Source organism: Adiantum capillus-veneris, chromosome 1 (assembly GCF_014529385.1).
Source record: "Adiantum capillus-veneris isolate H3 chromosome 1, ASM1452938v2, whole genome shotgun sequence".
Lineage (NCBI taxonomy): Eukaryota > Viridiplantae > Streptophyta > Polypodiopsida > Polypodiales > Pteridaceae > Adiantum > Adiantum capillus-veneris.
This window is the reverse complement of record NC_140931.1, coordinates 31,679,560-31,704,281: the sequence shown is the minus strand read 5'-3', so window position 1 is coordinate 31,704,281 and position 24,722 is coordinate 31,679,560. Positions and strand designations below refer to the sequence as shown.

The following is a 24,722-nucleotide window of genomic DNA, read 5'->3' as shown; positions in this document are numbered from 1 at the left end:
ATGGGCCTGGTGGGATGGCAAGTGAAGGTTGTCCAAAATGTTGGTTTTTTTCTTGGTGATGAAGAGCTTGAAGTGTTGAAGAAGCAGGTCCAGGCGGTTCGTCAAGCGGCTTGTCAAACAAAGCCACGATATGCAAGATATAGAGCTTGGAAGTTGGAGGTGATGTCAGGTTGTTAGAGCAGGTTTCAACGTATTGATGAATAGAGATCAAATTATGGAGCCTGTTAGTCTCTTTAGATCGGCAATTTGAGTTATGGTTACCAAGATATTTCCATTTGAACTCATTAGGAAGAGGATGGGGTGTAGGAGGGCCTCTTTATTTTCCATGAGCTTATGGTAGTGATTAACATTTTGATAAATAGGTATACGCCATGTGTGCAAGAATGGTGGGTGTGTAAGAGATGTGTAAGAGTGGTTAAAGGATGCACTTTTCCCCCCAAAAAAGAGGTGGAATTTATGATTTTTTGCCTTCAATAACTCCCACATATGATCTCCGATTTGAGCGGAGATCATAGATCTACAATCTATGTGCCAAACTCTTTCCATAAATATGCCACATAATATGATTTTACCCAGTAGACTTTAAATTCCATTTTAGGCGGAAACTTTGAATTCAAATAAACTAGCCATTTTGCTTGTTTGAATTCTAAAGCTGTCCTTTGATTAATTTCTTAATTCAAAAGGTTTGACCTCCTCGACTGCCAAATAAAGAGACCCTCCTAGACCCCATTCTCTTCCTACTGTTTGACGAGGGTCGTTTTTGAGGTAGCTTGGTCACTTTGGAGAGCATGTCGTCAGATGTTTTTTGGAGCTCAACAAGGTTGGCAGAGGTAGTGTGTATTGTCATGAGTTAGCAAGAAGTGACTGCTCGTTAATTGGATGCCTAGACAATGAGATATGGCTCGTTAAAGCTGATTCCAAATGACATCAGTGCGATGCCAAATGGGTTTCTCAAGTTTTTGTTGCATTGGTTGGAGTGCCCGGTAGATTCAAGAAGCATCAGGTTTGGTAAGGAGTGAAGTTGGGGCTTGGCGATCGGGGCCCTGTGCAAAAGATGGAAAGCATTGAAGTTCAAGGGAAAAAAACAATTTTTATTGATGGTATTGGGGGGATTTTGGAGGCCTTTGGGGCCCAATTCACGAGGGAATGCCACATGGTAGGTGGGGAGAACCCACATGTGCTCATAGAAGCAAAGAGTATGGGATGTAAGGTGCATTTCAAGGGGTAAATCACATCACCTGCTCAATAAAGTAGGAACATTCTATTGAGACAGTTTGCACAAAAATTTGATGGAGCCACTATTGTCTCTAGCTTCAGTTTTTGTGAAGAAACATACACATGATGCACCTTTGCAAGCCTCTTGCCATCTTCCATTTTCTTGAACTCCATGATTCTTCCCTTCCAATGGTGTGCTCAAGAATCCATGTGTCTCCTTGAGACCTTATGTGCACCTCTTGGGCTGGGCTGTATTGTCGCCCACATCATTCATTTGAACTCCATCGTCACCCAATATCCACTGTCATCTTGTAAATTACTGCATGAAACAGAGTCAATGACACTCCTAGGTCGTCAAGTACCTGATGATGCCATGGGGAATAGTGGCACAAGTGCTGGAAAAACACTTATGATTAGACATTGCACATCCATGTTCTCAGCCGTATAAAGAGCAAGATTCTTGATGGTACACAAAGACGATTTGATGCCACTTACTGCTATACTGCTCCACCTGCTTGTTGGCTTAATGGGGAAGATAATGTTTCAAAGCTTAAGAGGGAAGTAGATCCTCTCTAGAGAGCTTAATGGAGAAGGATCAGGAAACCTATTGAGGAAAGAAAGAGGGATGATCTAGCAGAAGGATATGCTGTAGACCTTCAGCTTTAGGTAGAGGTGTTTAGTGAGGCTCATAGAGAAATGGATAACTTCAGCTTGAGGAGAATGCAGCCCTCAAGAATGCAGTAAGTTTGAGTTGGAAAAGGAGGTTCAAAATTCTGTTGCAGAGCCTTTGGGAGGGAAAACTGAAAGGAAGGAAAGAGAAGCAACTTGCAAGGTGAAGTGAAGAGAAGTGAGAGATGGTACTGTAGAGAGAGAGGAAGTGCATGATCCTCATATTTTTGGAGGGACTCCCTTTTAGGAGAGAGGGGAAGAAACTTGCAGCCACTAGAGAGAGAAAGGATTAATTTTTACTCATTTTTTTAGAGAAAAGTTCAGTTTTTTGAATTTATAAGAGATTTTCTCTTTATATTTTATAAAAGAGTACAATTTTGACCACTTACTTTTAGGCCCTGCCATACCCACTACTTCAGCCCACATGGCATCCACCATTTCCCCCTTCCATAATCTCCTTTTTAATCCCATGGCAAATAAAGAGGCCCCCTTAGACCCCATTCTCTTCCTAATAGTTGACTAAGGTTCTTGAGGTGCTTGATGACCAAGGTGCTTGAGGCCTACAAAGGAGGGGGCAAGCCCAAGAAATAAGGGATGAGAGAGAACACTCGCCCACACACACCAAGAGCCACCCCTTCCACATGAGGCATATAGGACACATGTCAATCCCCTAGCAAGGTTGCCTTCATATTGTACCTAAAGCCTATTGGATGACCTTTAGAGAGGTCCAATGAAAATTTAGAACATTAAATAATTATTCAAGCATTATTCAAGCCCTCTCTCTCAAAGGGGAAGGAAGGAAGCTTGTCCAAGTGCTAGCTCTATTGCTAGTTATGACCTAAGCTTATGATTGGCTAAGCTTGGCAAGGGCCAATGAGGTGCAAGCAAGAGTAGGAAGTGAGAGGGGTCGGCCAAGGCTAGGAGGGAGGCTCCCTTTTGCTAATTCTCCCACACACTCACACAATCTCTCATGTGTTGAGCAAGAACTCCATCTCCTCCTCTAAGCTTGAGAAGTAGAGAGCCTACACCAACACCTCTTGTCTATGGAATGCAATCCAACCAAGTGTAAAGCTAAAATGGCATGCTCATCTTCTCTATCATCTAGATTACTATGCTAAGCTAAGCTTCAAGAGTAATCTATGGTGAGGAAAGTACTTCTTTCTTGTACGTTACTTATTCTTCCTCTTCCCTTCCCTCACTCCTTGCTAGCTCTCTCCACCTTTGAATGTGTTTGAGGTCTTTGGATTGAGTCCGTGGAAAAGTTAATGTTTTTTCAAGGTATTTAAGGACATAACTTTGGTGCATGAATTTTACCATCTTCTTGTAGCATCAACAAGGTCTCAAGGAGCACAAAGCATGTATTGTACCAAGTCTCTTTTCATGGGAGAATCTATAATACAAAAGCCTTTTGGAGGGGGGACCATATCCAATTAAATCCGATCCTCAACTATTTCTTTAATTCTCTCTCTCTCTCTCTCTCTCTCTCTCTCTCTCTCTCTCTCTCTCTCTCTCTCTCTCTCTCTCTCTCTCTCAAAAGTATTGTTCATGACAAGCTAGCTAGGTATAATGTTCATTTTTCTACCTTTAATCAAGTACGCTCCTTATGCTCTTTAAGAATTCTCTTAAGGAAATGCTCACTATTGTTACTTTAATTCCACTACAATCAATGTTATAGCCATATTTTGTACATTGGTATCGGAGCTACTGGTTTCTCTTTTCTTGCTTAAGAAAAGAGATCCTTAAGTTGTCCGTGAAAGGTTGGACCTGTTCATTGCAAGAGAGTAAGTTGGACATGGATTTATTATTCTGGTTCAAAAGAACTTAGTTTGAGGTACACCTTTGGGAACTATAGACTTAATAATGGAGTCTTTTGGGGCTTTCCATTGGCTTAACCATTATTGAGCTACTAGCAAGCTCAATAGTAACCATAATCAACTGAGCAATGTTAGACCCTCTCCACTACTCTTTGCAATCAACAGTCTCTAAACCATGAGAGCTAATTTTCAAAAGTTAAGAAGAGTAGCAACTAAATTTTCTAAGTTGACAAAGCACAAAGTAGCATATATATAAATTTAGTTAGCATGGTTGACAATAATAAATAGAGTAGAATGAATATTGATAACTTTGATTTTGCACATGAAGCTGCTACTAATGATGCCCCCATGCATGTGAACTATCTTGCTACAAGGTTACAACAAGCTATGGGCAACCCTACTTTGCAAGCCAAAGTTAACCAACAACTTTGCACTCACGGGATTCCCAAAACTCCCCAAGAAGAGAGAGATCTTAGGAGGCCTCATGTTGAGACTCCCAAAAGAAGACTCTCTCCTGTAAGAGAAGAGGATGAATCCTCTGAAAGAGGATGAAGTGAATCTCCAAGTTTTTAAGAAGATGTGGCTCCACAAAGATGGAAGTGTCAACAATCCCCAACTCCTCCCGAGAGGAAAGTCCTCATAATTTTGAGAAGGAAGAGAGGAATCAAAAGAAGAAAAAGACAAGAAATAGGTCACCCCCTTCTCCATCTTCCTCCTCTTTCGATGGAATCAGTGGTTTTCTCCTAGAGAATACAGAGGAGAGGTCATCACAAATCCTATGCTGCTTGGAAAAGGTCGTGCAAGCATAAGAAGTTCAGGGAGGGAGGAAAGAGCATCTCTTTCCTCACCTATGATGGCACCTTTGGTGCTACAAAAAACGTTTTGGCCTCATCCAGTAATTTGATGTGGCATTTGGAGATGAGGGCTTCATAGAGTCCTCCAAGCTACATCCTGTAGCTATGCATTTTAAAAATTTTGCCCGACAATGGTGGGCTAGTCTATGAGGTAATGGCAAAGCTACCAAGACTTAGAAAACTCTACGAGTTTCCATAATGAAGGAATTTCTTGCAAGCGATGCCAAAGACAAAGTGCTTACTGAATGGAAAAGTTTGAAGCCAACTCCCAATGAGTCTATCCACAACCATGTGGATAAGTTTTGGGATTTACATCTCAGATCTACTGTCTACCAAAAGATAGACTTTGTCAAACAAAAGCAACAATTTTGTGTGGGACTACTTGAAGATATGGTCAAGTATGTCAACTCTCAAAGGCCTAGGACCATGACTGAGGTGATTCACCATACTATGGTCGCTTCAAAAATCAGCTTCCAGCAAGGGACTAAAAGGAATTTTAAGCCCATGGAAATTAAAGACCGAAATGACCATAGAGGGAAGAACAATGCTCAAAACTCTTCCCAAGGAATTTCTAGCAACAACAACAAAAACAAGACCAAGGAGAAAGGAGTTTGCAAAGGTAAAAGTAAACTCTCTCTTAAAGAGTTAGAATCTTTTTGCAAAGACCATAAATGTTTCAAGTGTGGGGAGCAAGGACATGGCTATTGTTCTTGCCCCAAAAGAAATGCATGCAATGAGACTCCTAGAGCTTCCATGGTCGAAGCTCCAAAAGAGGATACTCATTGCAAAGGATCATCCCTTTCCTATGCTTGGAAAAAGGTGAGGGAGCATGATGCCTTTATCCTTTTTGACCCTAGCTCTACTCACAACTTCATATCAGCGGAGTTGGCCACTAAGCTAGGCATACAAGCTTTCAAGATGGGAGATATTGTGACTGTCAATGGAGCTTTCAAGGGACAACAAGCCTCTGTTACTCCCTTGATTGGGAAATTGAGGCTTCATGGCCAAAGCTATGTTGACAAAGAGGACTTTTTCATCTCCCCTCTCCAACATGAGGATGTTATCCTAGGGGCACCATGGTTCAACCACATGGCTGCCAATATGAAATTCTTTGAAGGAAGAAATTATTTCACCTACAGGGAAAAGAATATGTACATAGATGCTAATGAGCCGGTTTGTACTATACCTCTTTTAAATTCACCTACTTTTGATAAGTCAATAAAAACTTATGTTTTTTCGTACATGATTTTTTGTTAAAGACTCCATAAATGATCCTAATGTCTTACCAAATCAAAGTGATATGAATCAAGAGGAATTAGAGTTTTCTAATTTCCTAAATAGATTTCAAGATGTTTTTATTGATGACTTCCCTAGAGAGTTACCTCCAAAACCAGGGGATGATGACCATACAATAGAGCTTCTACCTGGGATCTCAATGCCTAATAAGCCTCCTTATAGAGTTTCTCAAGATCAACAATAGGAGATTATGAGGCAAGTGCCTGAATTGGTAGACAAGGGGATGGTGAGGCCTAGTTCCTCTCCCTTTTGTTCACCCATCCTATTAGTGCAAAAGAAAGATGACACATATCGTACGTGTGTTGACTATAGAGCACTAAATTGGATTACTATCAAGAAAAAATTTCTTGTACCGTGGGTAAAAGATCTATTTGATAAGGTACAATGCTCTACCTGCTTCATTAAGATTGACCTTGAAAGTGGCTATCATCAAATAAGGATAGTGAATGAAGATATTGTAAAGACCACTTTCCGCACAACATTTGGTCTTTATGAATATGTTGTCATGCCTTTTGGTTTGACAAATGCTCCGGACACATTCAACCACCTAATGGATCAAACCCCATTGAAAGTTCACTAGAGTTTTCTTTGATGATATCATCATCTACTCCAATCCTCTCAAAGAACAAAATCAACATCTCTAGGTAATCTTTCAAGCTTTGAGGAGAATAAACTTTTCGTTAATCAAAAGGAGAGTGAATTTTTCATTCAAGATATTCAATACTTAGGTCACATTATCTCTCAAGATGGTATCCGTATGGATCCAACAAAGCTAGAGGTAATAAAAGGATGGCCTAACCCAATGAATCTAAATGAGCTACAAAGCTTTATTGGTATATGTGCATACTATAGACGCTTCATAAAAAAATTCTCACAAATAGCATGACCATTACATGACTTAACAAAGAAAAAAGTTAAGTATACATGGATTGCAAAAGAGAAAAATGCTTTTGAAAAGCTCAAAGAAAAGCTTACCTCTCAACCTGTGCTTACACTGTCGGATCTCTCAAAACACTTTGAGGTCCAATGTGATGCTTCAAGAAGGGCATGCCATAGCATACAAAAGTCAAAGACTCAATTACCATGAGCGAGTGTTGGGCATGTACAAAAAGGAGCAACTAGATATTCTGCATGCCCTCATAAGAAAATTTCGGAGGTCATTTGGAGGCCCTTGTAAGAAATTGTATTTCTCTCTCTACATACTTTTTTAAAAATGCACTTGCACCTTGTGAGTACGTCCAAAAGGACAACCAGACACTCTAAAAAGTAGATTTATATTCCCAATCGTCCTTGAAAACGGTCACTTTTTTATTTGATGTGAGCGTCTTTTTCAGGAGGCATGTGCGGCGCATTCAATGCAGCTTACGTTGATGTGGGCTTTTCACAAGCCAAGCTCCCATACCCCTCTTCTCTCGTCCCCACCCCATGAAAACCCCCTCTTAGGGAGGGAGTGATAAAAGGCATCGGAAAAAGTAAGAAAAAAATAAAGTATAATTATGTAAATATATAAGAAAGGTAAAATAGGCCACCTCATGCCTGCGGGGTAGCCCATCCCCACCTTGCCTCCTTTTTCTTCACTGTTGTCCCGCCGGGTGTCCCTTTTCCTCTCCTCCACTCAAAAGGTCAACTCCGCTCTCTCTTCCCCTTGTCCTTTCTCCTTTCTCTCTCCCCTCAAGCTACCCCAACTCTCACCAATAATGCATTATAACTCACCAATAATGCACCCTAACTCACATGCAACTTACCCTACCTTCCAAAATAGTATACCCCACCCCCTCTTTCTCTCTCCTATCATATCCCATGACCCAAATACCCCCCTCTCTATCTAAAGGGCGCCATGTCTCTTGTCTTGTAGCTAAATAACCTCCCCCACACTCTCACACACTCAGTTTCACTGAAAAAGGTGCCCACAGACCCATCCCCACCCGGTGGTTACCTGATTTTTCTTGTGTTCACACACATTTGCACACAGATTCACCTCTGAACACACTCCCCTCTCTCCCCTCTTGTAATTACTTTATTCTCCATGTCACCTCTCACTTTTTTTCATCAACCCATCTCTCTCTCTTAGTCTCTCTCTCATGAAACTGCTATTCTGGCACATATACACACAGCCAGACAAGTGGGGCCCACAGTCACATGGCCTATGTAGATAATGATTTCTTCATTTCTAAATTCTAGAATTTCTCCCTCCTACTCCCCTATATAAAGAGGGGTCACCATCACACTAAGGACACACACCATCACCAAAGAGTGCACTATGCATTGTGTGTGCCTAGTGCACACCCACACCATCACCATCACCGCAATCACCATGCTCGTTTTGAGCATGACCTCTACACCCTTGGGCTATGGAAGATGAAGGGAAACTAAATGAAGGATGATGGCCATAACCCTCGTGCGAGTCTTCGCCATCAACTCCCACCTATCCGCCATGTGCTCTACCACGCTCTCCCTTCTCATTCCCCTACCCTATGCTCCCCATTTCATCGCCTTATTCTCTAAATAAAGCTTGAGGTTTTGTGAGTATGTTTTCTTGTAATTTTTTGCCTATGTGAGGTGTGCGGAATCGCCACCTAGTCTTGTGTTTGGAGTGAGCTTGTGTATGTGTGAAGGGTGTGCGAATTCGCCATCCTTTTGTGGTGCCTAAGTACTAAGCCGCTATATCCCCTCCCTCTCTCTCTCTCTCTCTCTCTCTCTCTCTCTCTCTCTCTCTCTCTCTCTCTCTCTCTTGATCTCATTCCATTTCCTCTTCATCATTACTCCCAAGCATCCATCTCTCTTGGATGAAAACTTTGTTATGGTGGTGTGTTGTTTGCGTCCTAGCCGCTGAAGCTAGGTGGTGCCCCCTGTTTGCTTTACCATGACAGGCTCGAGGCGCGCCATTCGGTCCCCGGTGTTTTAGAGGCCGTCGGGGTTCGGGGTTCGCTTTGCTCCCGTCAACGTCATCATTGAAAGTTGAAAAGTCACAAACTGTCAAATAGTGATAGATTTTGAGGCTTTTGACACCACCAATGCATCCGGAATGCCAAAATACCCTAAAAACGAATATCTACTTGTCTCATTCCGACATCCGAAGAGGCAAAAAATGTCAAAAAACCCCAAAAAATAAGGTTTTTTACTTAAGGCGCGCGAGGAGGCATTCTAAAATTCTAGAATGCCCCCCTGCGCGCCGTTAGCACAAAGCTCCTTTTAGTGATTTTTGGACACTTATCTTTCAAGAAAGCCCCTTTTTAGAGGTTTTTTGACATTTTCCTCTCAAAAAGCTCCCTAAAAAGAGGAAAAAAGGAGCTTTTTACTAACGGCGCGCGAGGAGGCATTCCAAAATTTTGGAATGCCCCCTCACGCACCGTTAATAAAATATTCTTTTAGGGGTTTTTGACATTTTTTGCCTCTTTGGATGTCGGAGCGAGGCAATTGGACATTAATTTCTAGGATATTTGGGCGTTCCAGACGCATTGACAGTATCAAAAGTTTAAAAATATTCCACCACTTAATAGTTTTGTGACTTTTTGAGTTCTAGTGATGACATAAGCCGTATCAAATGCACCGCATCTACCTTCTGAAAAAGGTGCTCGCATTAAATGAAAGAGAGTGATCGTCTTTGAGGACCACTAGATTATTAAATGAGGAGAGGGACACCCTTTACATTTTTGTTAATATCAATCTATTTTTCTACGTAACGTAGGCTCTTCTCTCATTGGAGGAGCTTATTTTCCTCTCTCCTCCAAAAGGCCCTCCAACAGACCTCCGAAATCTCCAAAAGACACATGGAATCATTATCTTTTGGGGACTCCATTCATCCTCTGAACGGATCACCAAAGTCTTAAGTACTTCATGACACAAACCAAGCTTTCCGAAAAACAAATGAGGTGAGAAAATTATCGTTCGCAATTTAATTGTCAATGCGCTCATATTGTTGGTAAGCACAATTAAGTGGCCGATGCACTATCATGATGACCAAAAGTAAATGCAATGTCTATAGCAACTCACTATGATCTATCTTCTATGATAGATGAGTATCACCCTGACTTCAAGGATATAATGTAAGCCCTTGCCTTAGGGAAGAAAGAAGAACCACTCACCTTGTAGGATGGTTACCTTCTCCATGGAAATAGTCTATGTATTACTAACTCCCTTTGTGAGAAAGTAATTTATGAATCTCATGCTCCTCCCTATGCGGGGCATAAAGGGATTCAACCTACTCTTCAAGGAGTAGAGACGTGTTTCTATTGGCCTACCATGAAATTAGACATACAAGAGTATGTTTCAAAATGCATGATATGCCAAAAGACCAAGTATGATAGAGGGAAGCACCTTAGAGTACTCCATCCATTGCCAATTCCTAATTCACCATGGGAGAGTATATACATGGATTTTATCTTTGGATTACCCAAGTATATCCATGGGAATATGGACAATAGTTGACAGGTTTAGCAAACAAGCACATTTTATACCTCTCAAAAAGACTATTAAGGCACATCAAATGGAAACCCTCTTCATATCACAGATTTTCAACCACCATGGCTTGCCAACATCCATATTGTCAAATAGAGATCCTTGAATGACCATTAATTTCTAGAAGGGTCTCTTTGAGAATCTAGGTACAAGGCTAAATTTCTCTTTGGTCTATCACCCATAGACGGATGGCCAAAGTGAGATTGCTAACCTTACGATTCTAGATCTACTCAAGACCTATGTCACAACAGTAGACTAACACTCAAAGTGGGAGAAGTACCTACCTCTTGTAGAGTACGCATACAATAAAAATGTCCATACTACTACAAGGAAGGCACCCTTCAAAATTATTGAGGGAAGACCTAAAAGTCCCTTGCTACTTAAGGTACATGCGAAGATCTTCACTGCTAATGAGTATAGCTGAGATCTACAAGAACATTTTTAAAAGATTAAGGAGTCTATATTCATCTCACAACAAAGGAAAAAATGTGATGTTGCTAACAAGCACAGAAGGCACTTAAATTTCAAGGAAAATAATTGGGTCCTACTCAAGTTTCCCAAGGCTCAATTGAGGCAAACAACAGGCAAAAGTCCTACGGTCCACCAAAATTATTATGCTAAGCTAGCAAAAAGATACTATGGTCCTTTTCAATCTTAAAACCAATCAACAAGATGGCCTATCAACTAAAATTTCCCAATCATTGGCTCATACACAATGCTTTACATGTGAGACTACTTAAGCCTTACAAATGAGAGCCACCAAGAGAACCAATAATTGAGGACCAAGGATCAGGAAGAGGTGCTCCTGCCAGAATCCATCCTTTCAAATCAAGATAAGGTACTAAGATATGGTAAGATTATCCGACGGTATCTTATTAATTTCAAAAATTATCCTTTTGAAGATGCTAGATGGATGCAAGGAACACAACATAAGGATAGTATGAACCTTGTCAATGCTTACAATGCTACAATAGAGTAAGCAAATGTTTTTTTTTTAAATGAACATTTTTTTTGTCTTTTAAGACTAGTTCTATTTTTACTGTGCACAAATTTAAGTTGTATGCATGCTTGGAATCTTGTTTGTGATTACGACACCTCCGAAACACCAAGTAGAACTTGTCACTCTACTACTTGGGAGTATGATATGAACTAAAGAGAAGACATGCTTGCTACAACTAAGTCTCCCAAGGACCAAATAGACTAGTCATCCATTTTGGAATGATTTCATAGGGTAAAAGGGAATCCTCTACACGCTAAGAAATTTAGACTAATGACTAAGTCTTTACCTTCTCTACCTCATAGTTGAGGATGACTATGGTTTCAAGAGAGAGGTAATGTCATAAAATCTAGTATCTAACTATCCCAAATGATTTTCTCATATTGAAATGATCATTTAATGTGAGTAAATGAATGGGAACAAGAGTTAGAATATAGATATGTGCTTTTAGATCTATCTCAACACAGGACCAAAAGGGAAAGAAGGCTACCTCTCATTAAGGGTCCAAAAGGGAGATGGTCTACCAAAGGCAATGAGCAGGTAATGGAGCTTAAAAGACCTTAGAGTTATATACATTAAAGAACTCTAAAGGTTAGTGTTAAAAATTCCTTAGACCTAGGATCTTTAGGTACTCTAGACCTTAGGAAAGTTAGGCATGTGCTTGAGGTGCTTGTCGTGCTTGTCGTGCTTGAGTTGACTAGGGTGCTTGAGGTGCTTGATGAATAAGGTGCTTGATTACCAAGCTGCTTGAAAGTCAACAAGTGGACTACAAAGGAGGGGGCAAGCCAAGGAAATAGGGATAAGAGAGAACACTCACCCACACACACCAAGAGCCACCCCTTCCACAAGAGGCATATAGGACAAATGTCAATCCCTAGCAAGGTTGCCTTCATATTGTGCCTAAAGCCTATTGGATGCCTTTAGAGAGATCCAATGAGAATTTAGCATGATTAAATAATTATTCAAGAATTTTTGAAGCCCTCTCTCTCAAAGGTAAAATGAGGAAACTTTTTCAAATGCTACCTCTATTGCTAGTTATGACCTAAGATTATGATTGTCTAAGCTTGGCAAGGGCTAATGAGGTGCAAGCAAGAGTAGGGAGTGAGAGGGGTCGACCAAGGCTAGAAGGGAGGTTCCTTTTTGCTCATTCTCCCACACACTCACACAATCTCTCATGTGTTGAGCAAGAACTTCATCTCCTTCTCCAAGCTTGAGAAGTAGAAAGCCTACACCAACGCCTCTTGGCTATGGAATTCAATCCAAACAAGAGTAAAACTAAAATGGCATGCTCATCTTCTCTACCATCTATATTACTATGCTAAGCTAAGCTCCAAGAGTAATCTATGGTGAGGAAAGTAATTCTTTCTCATATGTTACTTATTCTTCCTCTTCCCTTCCCTCACTCCTTGCTATCTCTCTCTATCTTTGAAGGTGTTTGAGGTCTTCGGATTGAGGACGTGGAAAAGTTAATATTTTTTCAAGGTATTTATGGACATAATTTTGGTGCATGAAGTGTACCATCTTCTTGCAGCATCAACAAGGTCTCAAGGAGCACAAAGCATTTATTGTACCAAGTCTCTCTTCATGGGAGAATCTATATTAAAAAAGGCTTTTGGAAGGGGGAGTGGCTCCGAGTAAATCTGGTCCTCGACTATTGTCAATTTATCTAATTCTCTCTTTCACACACATAAGTATTGTTCATGCCAAGCTAACTAGGTATAATGTTGATTTTTCTACCTTTAATCAAGTACTCTGCTTATGCTCTTTCAGGATTCTCTTAAGAAAATTCTCACTACTTTTACTTTGATTCCGCTACAATCAATGTTATAGCCATATACTGTTAGAAGTGCAATACAAGCTTTTATAGACATTTGGAAAACTTCTACAGGGCCAGCCGTGTTGATGACGTGCTTGGGCTATTTTGGTTGCCATACTTGGGGTTTGTCCTATTTATGGATTTGATGTTTGCCTTGTATTCTTGCCACTAAAATCTAGATCCAAAGTTGTGCTTGGCATAATTGTTTGGCTATCTAGACTTTCTTTGTTGACTTGGTTGGTCGGAAATTTTCCAAGTGGTGGTTGGTTTGTTTGTTTGCCTCTGTAGAGAGATTCAACTTACTGCACTTAGAAATCCAAATAAGCTCCTGTGTTTTTAGAGCTTGAACTAACTTCTTTGGTACCCATTTTTTTGTGATTGTCGTAGGAGTGTTCCGTATGGGTATGTGAGATGATATCAAAGTCTTTGCTGGCTTATGGGTTTTGAGTGATTCTTTTGCATAAATTTCATCTTTCTGACCCAAACCTGCTTTGTTTTGAGAAATTTCTTTGTTATCCATCTCGCTCTTTTGTTTGTCGTTGGTCTCATTAGATGTTTTGTTGGTTTTGGTGTGGATGAGATTGTTGTCACCTTTGATTGGTGTGTTGGCTTTTGTGTAGACTCTTTGGGAATCCATGCACGGTTCTTGTAGGAAAAGGTTTTCTGTCCTTGTCATTAGTCTTTTCATTGTCGACCCTATTTCTGTGATTTTGGTCAATGAAACTGTTTGACTCTCTGTTTCAATTTGAATTTGTACCAAATTTGACTTCCAATCTATTTGAACATTGTACCTCCTTTGCCATGGTTGTCCTAGAAATAGTTTTTGTTGGTTTTGATGGTATTCTACCATAGAATCTATGTGGGTAGACATGATATTGATTGATTATAACAAATAAGGTCACAACCCTAATGCTTTCATCTAGTGGCAAGTATAGCTCTGCGTCTCATGTGATGTCATTTAAAGCTCTGCGTCTTGACCAAGCTGTGTGTACAAGTTGAGGGAAATGAGATCTCCTTGGGCTCCTGTATCAAGTAGAGTGGTAACTTCTACACTATCACATTTGGAGCACATTACCGCTCAGATAGATGCACAAAAACAAGGAAAAGTTAAAGTCAAAAAATCTCGGGGGTGGTAATGCTGGAGTCAATGCTCGCTGTAATGGTCCTTCAGCAATGCACGCGGTAATTGGCCCGGCTATATTTCCGCGCTTATTACCGCGGGCCTTACCATAAGAATTACCGCAACCATTACCGTGCACGCAAGTATTTTTTTTTAAAAAAGCAGATGACCATTTGGATGGTCCTTGGTAGGACCCATCCAAATGGTCATTTTCCTTTTTTTTCCTATACATTTTAATAAATAAAAAAACAAAAATTTCATTGCAGAAAAGCTTTGGGCCAAAATCAAATGTTTAATTATATTGGAGAAACTGTTCATTACAAAATTGCCCAAATAGGCGATGCATGGCGGCTATACAACTATGGCCAAAAGAAGACTTTGGGCCAAAATCAAGTGTTTAATTATATTGGATATTACAAAATTGCCCAAATAGGCGATACATGGGGGCTATACAATTGTGGCCAAAAGAAGACGGGCCCAAAAACACTTGGAGGATTGAGCTACTCGGATCCTGGGACCTCTCAAGGGACTCCCTGACTCTGGAAAGGAAAAAAACAACAAAACCTTTAATTAATACAAATGGATACATAATTCTGCATGCACTCATGTTTTTTTAAAAGTTCACACTTACAGGCTGTAGTGTACGACATGCATTTTCAAATTCTTTGCGATTGATTTTGTTGTTTTCATACAGCCAGCACCATGTCTGATATTCGGAGTTGCTCTCTCTGTATCTCTGGATCTCTTGGCTTGGGCGGGTCATAGTAATATTTTGTTGTATATCAATTAAAAAATATCACAAACCTAACCTTATTACCACAAATTAAATCAATTCAAATGAAAATGCGCGCACTCACAAATTTATCTTTCCATGTTGCTTTTCCGCCCGAGCCATAATGCGTGGGCGTTTGCTGCGCCCTCGCCTCCACCTGCAGAGTGTGCGCCCTAGCACCTGCCGCTCTCTCGTCCTCCAGCTTGCCCTGGGCTTTCTCCCACTCCTCGTTGTGAACATTTCCAGGGCGATAGTTGTGACCCTCAGATTCAAATGTTCGCTTTGCCGCCCTCCGCACACTGGACTTCTTATTTTTCAAGAAATTCTTGATGTACTCCTCGAGCCACTGCCTGGAGAACTCTTCCACTTCCGGATTAGGGAACCGCATGAGCAATGTCGTGTGAATGTACGTCAAGTCGACTGGGTCCTGATATTTGAAATATTTAAAGCAATCTTGGTATGTCGAGTGGATCAACTGGTTAAGGTGCCCTCGAAATGTCCTCCCCAAAGAGGAACCTAGATCCACCTCCCCCCCTCAATGTATATAATAGTAGTAGCCACCAGCGTCCGGGGCGGGCGCATTGCGGTCCTCATCCTCATTTGGAGCTCCAAGGGGTGAGCAAGGAGGTCGGGGTGTAAGAGGAGGTGAATCTGTAGCATTTCCCCCTCCACCACCAAAGCAGCACGAGCCACTACCTTGACGAGAGCGTGAGCCACCAATACAAGAAGAGCGTTGGCCACCCGAAGAGCGTTGGCCCGAGCCCGAACCGCTGGGTGGTGTAGGCAACGGATAACTCGACGGTGAGGGCATGGATCGCTGTGAATGCAAGGTGGAGGGAGCTACGGGTGACGGAAAATTCGAGGGTAAGGTGGAGGGAGGCCCACTGGGAGGCACACTCTGCACAATCGGAGTGCCGGCGCCCGGTGTCGCAAGCGGTGAGAGCCCATAGGCAGCCAACTATGCTGCTGTGTACCGCCCTAGAAGATCTGCTGCGAGGATAGACACTCTGCCTGGGCACGGTATGCCCTCTCGAGGTCGGGGTCGTGTACTCCATCTCAGAACCATCGAAAGCCAAAGGTGGATTGTGAATGGTGGGAGGAAGACTACGAGTAGTAAGCATCACAAGCGTCCTCGTAAGAGAGGCCCTCGACGAGAAAGTCCTCTATGGATTGATAGCCAGGCGTGGAAGAGGATTCCATATCTTACAATTTCACAAAGAAAGGGACCCTAATTAACATTGGATTCAAGTCAAAGTGAGATTCTTTATTGCATAGGATTCTTTTTATCTCCTATTTAAGAAATGGTTTGTGTGCTTTTTTTTTTTGCATCCATTTAGAGTGTGTGTGTGTGTGCTTCTAATTAATCTATTGTGTGTGCGATAGTGTGTGGCAAAGACATTAATCTAGTGTGTGTGTGTTGGACCTTAATCTATCGTTGGGCTTCTCGGTGACCATTGGGGTCTCAATCAACATCATCGCACACCCACATGGAGGTATGTTTTGGTATGCTTGTAACGCATGCACACTAATGCAAGCGTTAGTGTGTGCTTGTAACGCATGCACACACTAATGCTTGCATTAGTGTGTGCTTATGCACAAATTAGTGTGTGAAAACACACCAATGCATGCACACACACACTAATGCAAGCACTAGTGTGTTCTTGTAGCGCATGCACACACTAATGCTCGCATTAGTGTGGGTGTCCATGCATTAGTGTGTTTTCACACACTAGTTAGTGCACAAGCACACACTAATGCTTGCATTAGTGTGCGCAATTTTTTCACACACCAATGCTCACAATAGTGTGTGCTTGTGTATGCATTAGTGTGTAGACACACTAATTTGTGCACAAGCACACACTAATGCAAGCATTAGTGTGTGCTAGAGAGGTATGCACACACTAACGCTTGCATTAGTGTGTGCTTGGGCACAAATTAGTGTGTGGAAACACACTAATGTATGCACACACTAATGCTTGCATTAGTGTGTGTGTGTATAATGCATGCACACACTAATGCGGGCATTAATGTGTGATTGTGCACAAAATAGTGTGTGAAAACACACTAATTTGTGCACAATCACACACTAATGCAAGCATTAGTGTGTGCTTGTAACGCATGCATTTCACACACTAACTTGTGCACAATCACACACTAATGCGGGCATTAGTGTGTGATTGTGCACAAAATAGTGTGTGAAAACACATTAATTTGTGCACAATCACACACTAATGCAAGCATTAGTGTGTGCTTGTAACGCATGCCCGCATTAGTGCGGGCATTAGTGTGTGATTGTGCACAAAATAGTGTGTGAAAACACACTATTTTGTGCACAATCACACACTAATTCAAGCATTAGTGTGTGTATAATGCATGCACACACTAATGCAAGCATTAGTGTGTGATTGTGCACAAAATTGTGTGTGTGTGTGCACGTGTGTGTACAATGTGTGTGCATGTTAGTGAATGTGTGTGTATGCATTGTGTGTGTGTGTGTGTGTGTGTGTGTGGATGAATTGTGTGTGTGTGTGTGCAATGTGTATGCATTGTGTGTGTGTGCATGTGTGTGTGTGTATGTGTTTGTGTGTGTGTGTAGAAGAACGAGAAGAAAGAGAGAGAGTTCGAGCACTTACAGTCGTGACCTCGATCGCTTGGATATGGTGGGGATGGAGATGAAGAGAGTAATAGAAGTTGGAGATGGAGAGGGAGAAGGGGAGAGAGCTTGGAGATGGAGAAGGAAACATGCCCGCGCAGAAGAGGAGCTCGTTTTTGAATTTTTGGCATTCAATTTCGCGGGGGCACGCAGGTGCCCCCTTTATATAAAAAACTTTGTTGGATATTTTACCGTGCGTATTACCACGCCTACTCTCGCGTGTATTACCCTGCGTATTACCACAAAAATCTCTGATGAGACATTAAGGTTACGTCGACTGCATGACCTCTTGTACCCACCTCTTTATCTTATAGTCCCCTCTATCTTTAATGAGTGTCAGTCATGTCAGTACCAACATTCTTGATTCTTCTTTTTTTTATTTAATTTTTTCTTATTTAGTGTGTGGTCGTGTGTGCAGGTCGATTGGGATGACGTGGGTCCGCCGATTGGCACGGAATGAACTCGATGGTTGAGCGAGCGACTACCATGTCCATGTACGCAATGTAAGTGTGCGATTGCACGGCTTTAGCGTATATGCTTGGCTCACATGGATGATTGTGGACTATGGGACGATCCGAGAAAACGCGCTCGAATGGAAACTAGCGATCCGAAGGTTTTGGCATCCATTGATGTCGCTCCCCATTGGAGTGTGATCGGGGACGAAGACGGAAGAGGAGGACGGAAGAGCGATTGCGCCAGAAAGCAGTCATGGGAGGGGGGTCACACCCGCCATCCGATGTGGGAGGGTCCACACGAGTGCATGCGCATCCTACATCCACCACATATGGGGATCTCCCCACCACCTCGCCCCACATAGAGGTGGAGGAAGATCATTTGCACAATATGGTTGAGGATCTTCTTGCACGTGAGGCGGCGAATGAGTGTGAGCCTGAGTGTGCATGTGAAGAAGCCACCCAAAAAACCAAAGAATCATTGGTAGAGGCAGCACACACTTCTCTTTACGAGCGATGCTCCTACTCCATATTACGAGCGTCTCTTGAGATCTTGAATATTCAAGCAATGTATGGGTGGAGCGATGCAGGGGTCGATGCACTATTGAGGTATGTTTAAGTGTAATAAGTGTTATTTGTGAGTTTTTTTCGTGGTTATATGCAATAACAAGTGTTCTTTAATTATGTCATAGGCTATTAGGTAAGATGATGCCTAAAGGCAATTATCTTCCAGAAAATCGAAGAAAGGCATGACAGGTGGTGACAGGGCTTGGGATGGATTATGATTGCATACATGCATGTGTCAATGATTGCGTGCTATTCCGCAATGATTACATGCATTGACACATGCATACATGCATGTGTCAATGATTGCGTGCTATTCCGCAATGAACATGCAGGGCTTGATGCTTGCCCCGAGTGTAAAGAATCAAGGTACAAAGAGGGAATGCAAGGAACCACAATATCTCGCAAGGTTCTTCGTCATTTCCCCCTTATTCCCCGCATCAAGCACATGTTCAACATCAAAGGAACAAGCGAGCTTCTTACATGGCATATGAGAAATCGCTCCACCGATGGGGCGATGAGAGTGCCGACTGACTCGCCGGCATGGCAACACATTGAGCATAAATGGCCGGAGTTTAGAGAAGAGCCTCGTCACTTGAGGCTTGGTCTGGCTAGTGATGGGGTAAACCCATTTGGGCATCGGTCTACCTCATGGAGTACTTGGCCAGTGGTTGTTGTGAACTACAACATTCCACCATGGGAGTCAACCAAGAAGGGGAACATTTTGCTCTCTCTTCTAGTCCCAGGAAAACACAAGGTGAAGAACATGGATGTATATTTAGCACCTTTGATTGAAGAGCTTCAAGAGCTATGGAACGGCATAGATGTTTTTGATGTATCAAGACCACTTCGTGATCGGCGCACAATGATCAAGTGCATTCTCATGTGGACCATGCATGATTACCCCGGGCTTGGAGAGATTTCTGGTAAGCTTATACTTTGTGACGCTCTTTAATGTCTTTGCATTGGTCACTTATATGCGGTTATGTATTTTGTTTTTGTAGGACTATCGACATCTAGACATAGTGCATGCCCAACTTGTGGACCCTCACTCGTGACAGAGAGACCCGCTCTACTTGGTAAGGTGATCGACCCCAATAACCATCGCTTCTTGCCGCCCACACATCGATCTTATGCTCCCCCATGCAATGGGATGGAGCCACTCCATTGGACCATGGCCAATTGGGCAAGACATTGGAACGAGCATGACAACACATTGCCTCCTCCCAATGATCCACCTAGGGGTATGTCTAGGTACTCTATTTTCTTATCACTACCCCATTGGGCTTCATTGAAAATCCAACACCTATTGGATCCAATGCATGTGTTCAAAAATGTTGGGCAAGCTATATGGGATCACATAGTAGGCAAGAAATATTTATTGGGGGCTAGAGAGGACATGAGGGCCATAAGGAGGCTCCCTCCTTCGGCCACACCTCACATGGGGCCTCGGGGGAAGATGGTTCTTCCAAAGGCACCTTGGATTCTATCAAGGGTGGATCAAGAGCGGATGAAACAAGTCATTACATCCATCCGTACTCCAACAGGTTATATGCGTTCGCTCAAGGGTGCCTTCACTAAAACTAAGAAAGGAGGATCCACACAACTGTATGGGCTCAAATCCCATGATTGGCACAAGATTCTTCAAGTAATATGTGTGTGTGTGTGTGTGTGTATGTGTGTGTATATGCGAGTGTCTATGTATGTGGTTTAGGGTTGTGGATACTAATAAGTCTTTTTGTTTGTGCAATAGTTTGTGCTTCCAATTAGAATTAGTGGATTTGCGAACACGAAGGTAAAGCCTGCAATATTCAAGGTGGGAGAAGTTGTCAGGTATAGCACATTTGATCCTCCCTCCTAAACTTTACTTTGAAGGCTAACTTTACTATGAAGATTATGAAGGGTTTTTTGGTTACAGTTTTGTGAGTTCCAAAGAAATCGAAGTTTCAGCCATTCCAACAGCTCGACTTCTAGTGATTGAAGCAACTTGTGCTATTGAGGATACATTCCCACGTTCTATCCTTGTTAGCCAAGTTCACCTATTGCTCCATCTTGTTGAGGAGATAGCCATTTGTGGTGTGGTTCACTCCAGGTGGATGTTCTTTCTTGAGAGGTTCCTAAAGACCTTGAAAGACTTTGTAAGGCTACGATCACAACTAGAGGTATTCATCGATCTTAAGCCTTAAACCTTATTAGGATTGGATTGTATTCACAATGCTTTTTATTGGTTACTTAAATCACTAATGGTTTCATGTGTTCAGGCAAGCATGGCAGAGGGTTTGATTGTACAAGAGGCTTTTGTGTATGTCTCTCAATATCTTTTCACAATAGACCCATCATTGCCTCGTTTAAAGACGGAGGAAGAGGATCCAAAAAAACACGCAAACATTCCAAGTGGAAAAGGTTCTCTCTTGATTTTGGATAGGGAATTTCAAGCCATAGTCAACAACCATTGTCTACTCAATGCTCCCATCATGGGCAAATGGGTGGATATGTATGTGGAGGTGTGTAGAACGAGAGAAAGGGAGAGGGAAGCATGGAAGAGGTCGCATGGTGGTAGGCGAGCACCTCCCTTTCCTAAAGAGCTTGCCAAATACCCTGATCTAATTCCAGGTCGGTAGATACACAATGCCATGACCAAGGCCAAGGCACAAGGAGAACAAATAATCCCTAAAGAATGGGAGTACGCGCGAGGATGTCTACCAAGGGTAATATACTCAATGTGTTTAGTGTGTGTGTGCGAGTGTGTGTGTGTGTGTGTGGGTGTGTGTGTGTGTGTGTGTGTGTCATCTCTCTCTCTCTCATCTCTCTCTCTCTCTCTCTCTCTCTCTCTCTCTCTCTCTCTCTCTCTCTCTCTCTCTCTTTCTCATCTATCTTGATTGGTTTTTGCAGGCCTTCACATTCAGCTCTATGTGGTCCGAAGGACGTCATTTTCGAACCCGCAAGATAGATGAGCGTTGAACCACTCACGATAGTGGAGTTATGGGCAACTTTGACACAACAACATAAGAGGTGAGGGAATGTGGAACAATAGAGAGGATAATCAAAGTGGATTTCAGAACATTTCACAAATATTTCTTTGACTGCCGATGGTTTGTGGGTGAGGTTAAGAGACATGAGAATGGGCTCTATATAGTAGACTCCAGGCAATTTCATCGCGGGAAGACCGACAACTTGGTGCAACCTAGTAGTTGTGAGCAGGCAAAGTCCATGTGCAACTCACTAAAACATTATATGATACATATAAAACTACATTCATGTTGTTGTTTTCTCTATGACCTACAGGTGTTTTATGTGCCTTGTATGTATCGAAGACGACTTTGGTATGTTATTCCAGTCACACCACAGAGGAGATCTATCTTTGCAGATACGAACATAGATACTTTGGTAGATCCCACCATACCATTTCAAGAAGACGCCAATGACGATGATGTAGTTGAGGTCGAGGAGAAACAACCATAGTGAGGAGGAGGACAAGGATGGAGAGGATGATGATAATTCAATAGGAGAGGCTGTAGAGGATGAATCAATAGATTTATTTGTTGATTTAGCTACCATGGGGTTGGACATGGATGTAAGCACTTGTAGAGATCTCTTGGAGGATGAAAATTAATAAATATCTTTTGGATTTTGTCTTCTTACTCTACTTATGCTGTACAAAAGGGCTATTTGTTTATGAACACAAAACAATAAAATTTTGATCATCGTTCGCTTGCCATTTCCATATGAATGCATAGTTGACATAAGATTTTGAGGTGGAAACAAAATATTTTTTTATATAGAATCTCATGGAGTAAAAATGAGTAGAGTAGGAGAATCATACCAATAGATGAGGCAAGCAAAGAGAAGAGAGGTACTAAAAATCCCAATGAGAACGGGATTTCTTACACTCCATGCAAAAAGGGGGTGACAATACAATTTTGATCATCGTTCACTTGCCATTTCCATATGACTGCATAGTTGACATAAGATTTTGAGGTAGAAACAAAATATTTTTTGATATAGAATCTCATGGAGTACAAATGAGTAGAGTAGGAGAATCATACCAATAGATGAGGCAAGCAAAGATAAGAGAGGTACTAAAAATCCCAATGAGAATGGGATTTCTTACACTCCATGCAAAAAGGGGGTACCAATTTCTGAAAAGTAACAAAATAGAATAGGATTTATAGAAAGGGAAAAGTGGGAGAGGAATGGGCCGCATGGATTCCTTTTCTATTGCGGTAATATAGGCGGCTATATATGCGGTAATACGTGCGGTAATACTCGCGGAAAATTTTGAAAACGTGTCGGCGGGGCTGCAGCACACAATCTCTCTCTTTCTTGAAGCTCTCTCTCTCTCCTGTTATGCGGTAATGTTGTGCGGTAACAGCAACATTCTCCCATAGTGCTACTTGATTGTTGCCAATCTTGACCTTGATTACTGGATCCACTTTATCTACTTCAAATTCTCCTATAGAAATAGTGTTGATCCGCAATGGTCTCCTAGTTGTTGTTGTTATCATAGAAGCCTTCGTTTAGACATCCCTTCTTTAGCTTCTGTTCGTGCTTCTTCAATAATCCATTGATTTTCTTTTGTTCATTGTTCTATGAATCCAATGTAGAATCTCTTGGGTTAGTGGTAGATTATACTTCTTGAGCCTACATCCATTACTATCAGTTGGGCATTTTTTCTTTGTCTAATGTTGCAAGCTTGATGACCCCCACTTGGTGACAAATTTTTTATCACAAAGGGTCCCATCCCTCACTTTTTGAGTTTCTCAGCATGTTGTTTTAGGGTATACACCAAGATGTAATCTCGTGTTTTAAATTCTTTTGACCGCACATTCTTGTCAAAGAACTCTTTCTGGCATCTTTTATGAGAATAGATAGATGTTATAGCTTGAAGGCATAGCTCATATAGCTTTTCCAAATCATCTTATCTTGTTGACAATTCAAGACTTTTCCACTCTATTTACAACTATCAACCTAGACAAGGGTTGTGTAAGGACTGCATACATGTATATGAACCGTTGATAGTTACCACAATGTCTCATAAAAGGTTGTACATGTTTGGTATTAGTTGGCCTTGACATTTCCACAATTGCCTTGATCTTGTCAAGATCCATAAAGATACCATTCTTGAAGATAGTATGTCCCAAGAATTTGCCATGTCTTACCATGAAGGCACATTTTTTAGGAGTTAGGCAGTTTCTATAAATCTTGCACTTCTCGAATACTTTTTTGAGATTCTCAATGTGCTCTACCCTAAGGATAGAGTGAAAACAAAGGTCATCAATTTGTATTTTCAAGAATGTTTCCAAGTAGTCTTTGAAAACGTGCGTCATTAGCCTTTGGAATGTGGTTGGTGCATTGGTCAAGCCAAGAGGCATTACCCTATAAGTGTAGATTCCTCATTCTGTGGCGAACACCATTTTGTATTGGTCTTCTACCTCAATAGCCAATTGGTTGTATCTTGAGAAACTGTCTAAAAATGAGTAGGCTTGTTTTCCCGCCACTCGTTCGAGCACATGTTTTGTGATTGGTAAGGGATAGTTATCCCTTATGGTTGCAACATTCACTTTTTTGAGGTTCACACATGCGCGTAATTTCCCATTTTTCTTGATACAACCATGATTGGTGACACCCAATCATTGTGTTCAATCTCATAAATGATTGCTAACTCCTTAAGCTTTCCAATCTCTTCTTTAATTTTTTTGACAAATGTGTCATTATTGTTGGGGTGTAGGCCAGATGGCCATGGGAGCCACCCCTGACTTCATTTTCTCTAAAATCAAATATAGGGAGAGAAAGTGAGAGTTAACTTGCACTTTCACTTTCTACTCCACTAACCCAAGCAGCTATCTGTGCTTCTCCTTCTTCCCCAATTCCCCCTCACACACTCTCCCTTGCTAGTGCACCTACGCACACATGCATTTGCATGCACGTTCACTGTATAACTGGTATCAGAGTCAGTCTCCTGATCTACCCACCATGGGTGCAACCCTTCCAAGTGGGAGATGGAAGCTTGAGAGGTTGAAGCAGTCGAGTGCAATGTGTTAG

At 41.8% G+C, this 24,722-nt stretch overlaps 1 pseudogene; it reads left to right on the top strand.

Annotated features, from left to right (window-relative positions):
• Positions 1-24,722, top strand: LOC147464507 (uncharacterized; annotated as a pseudogene).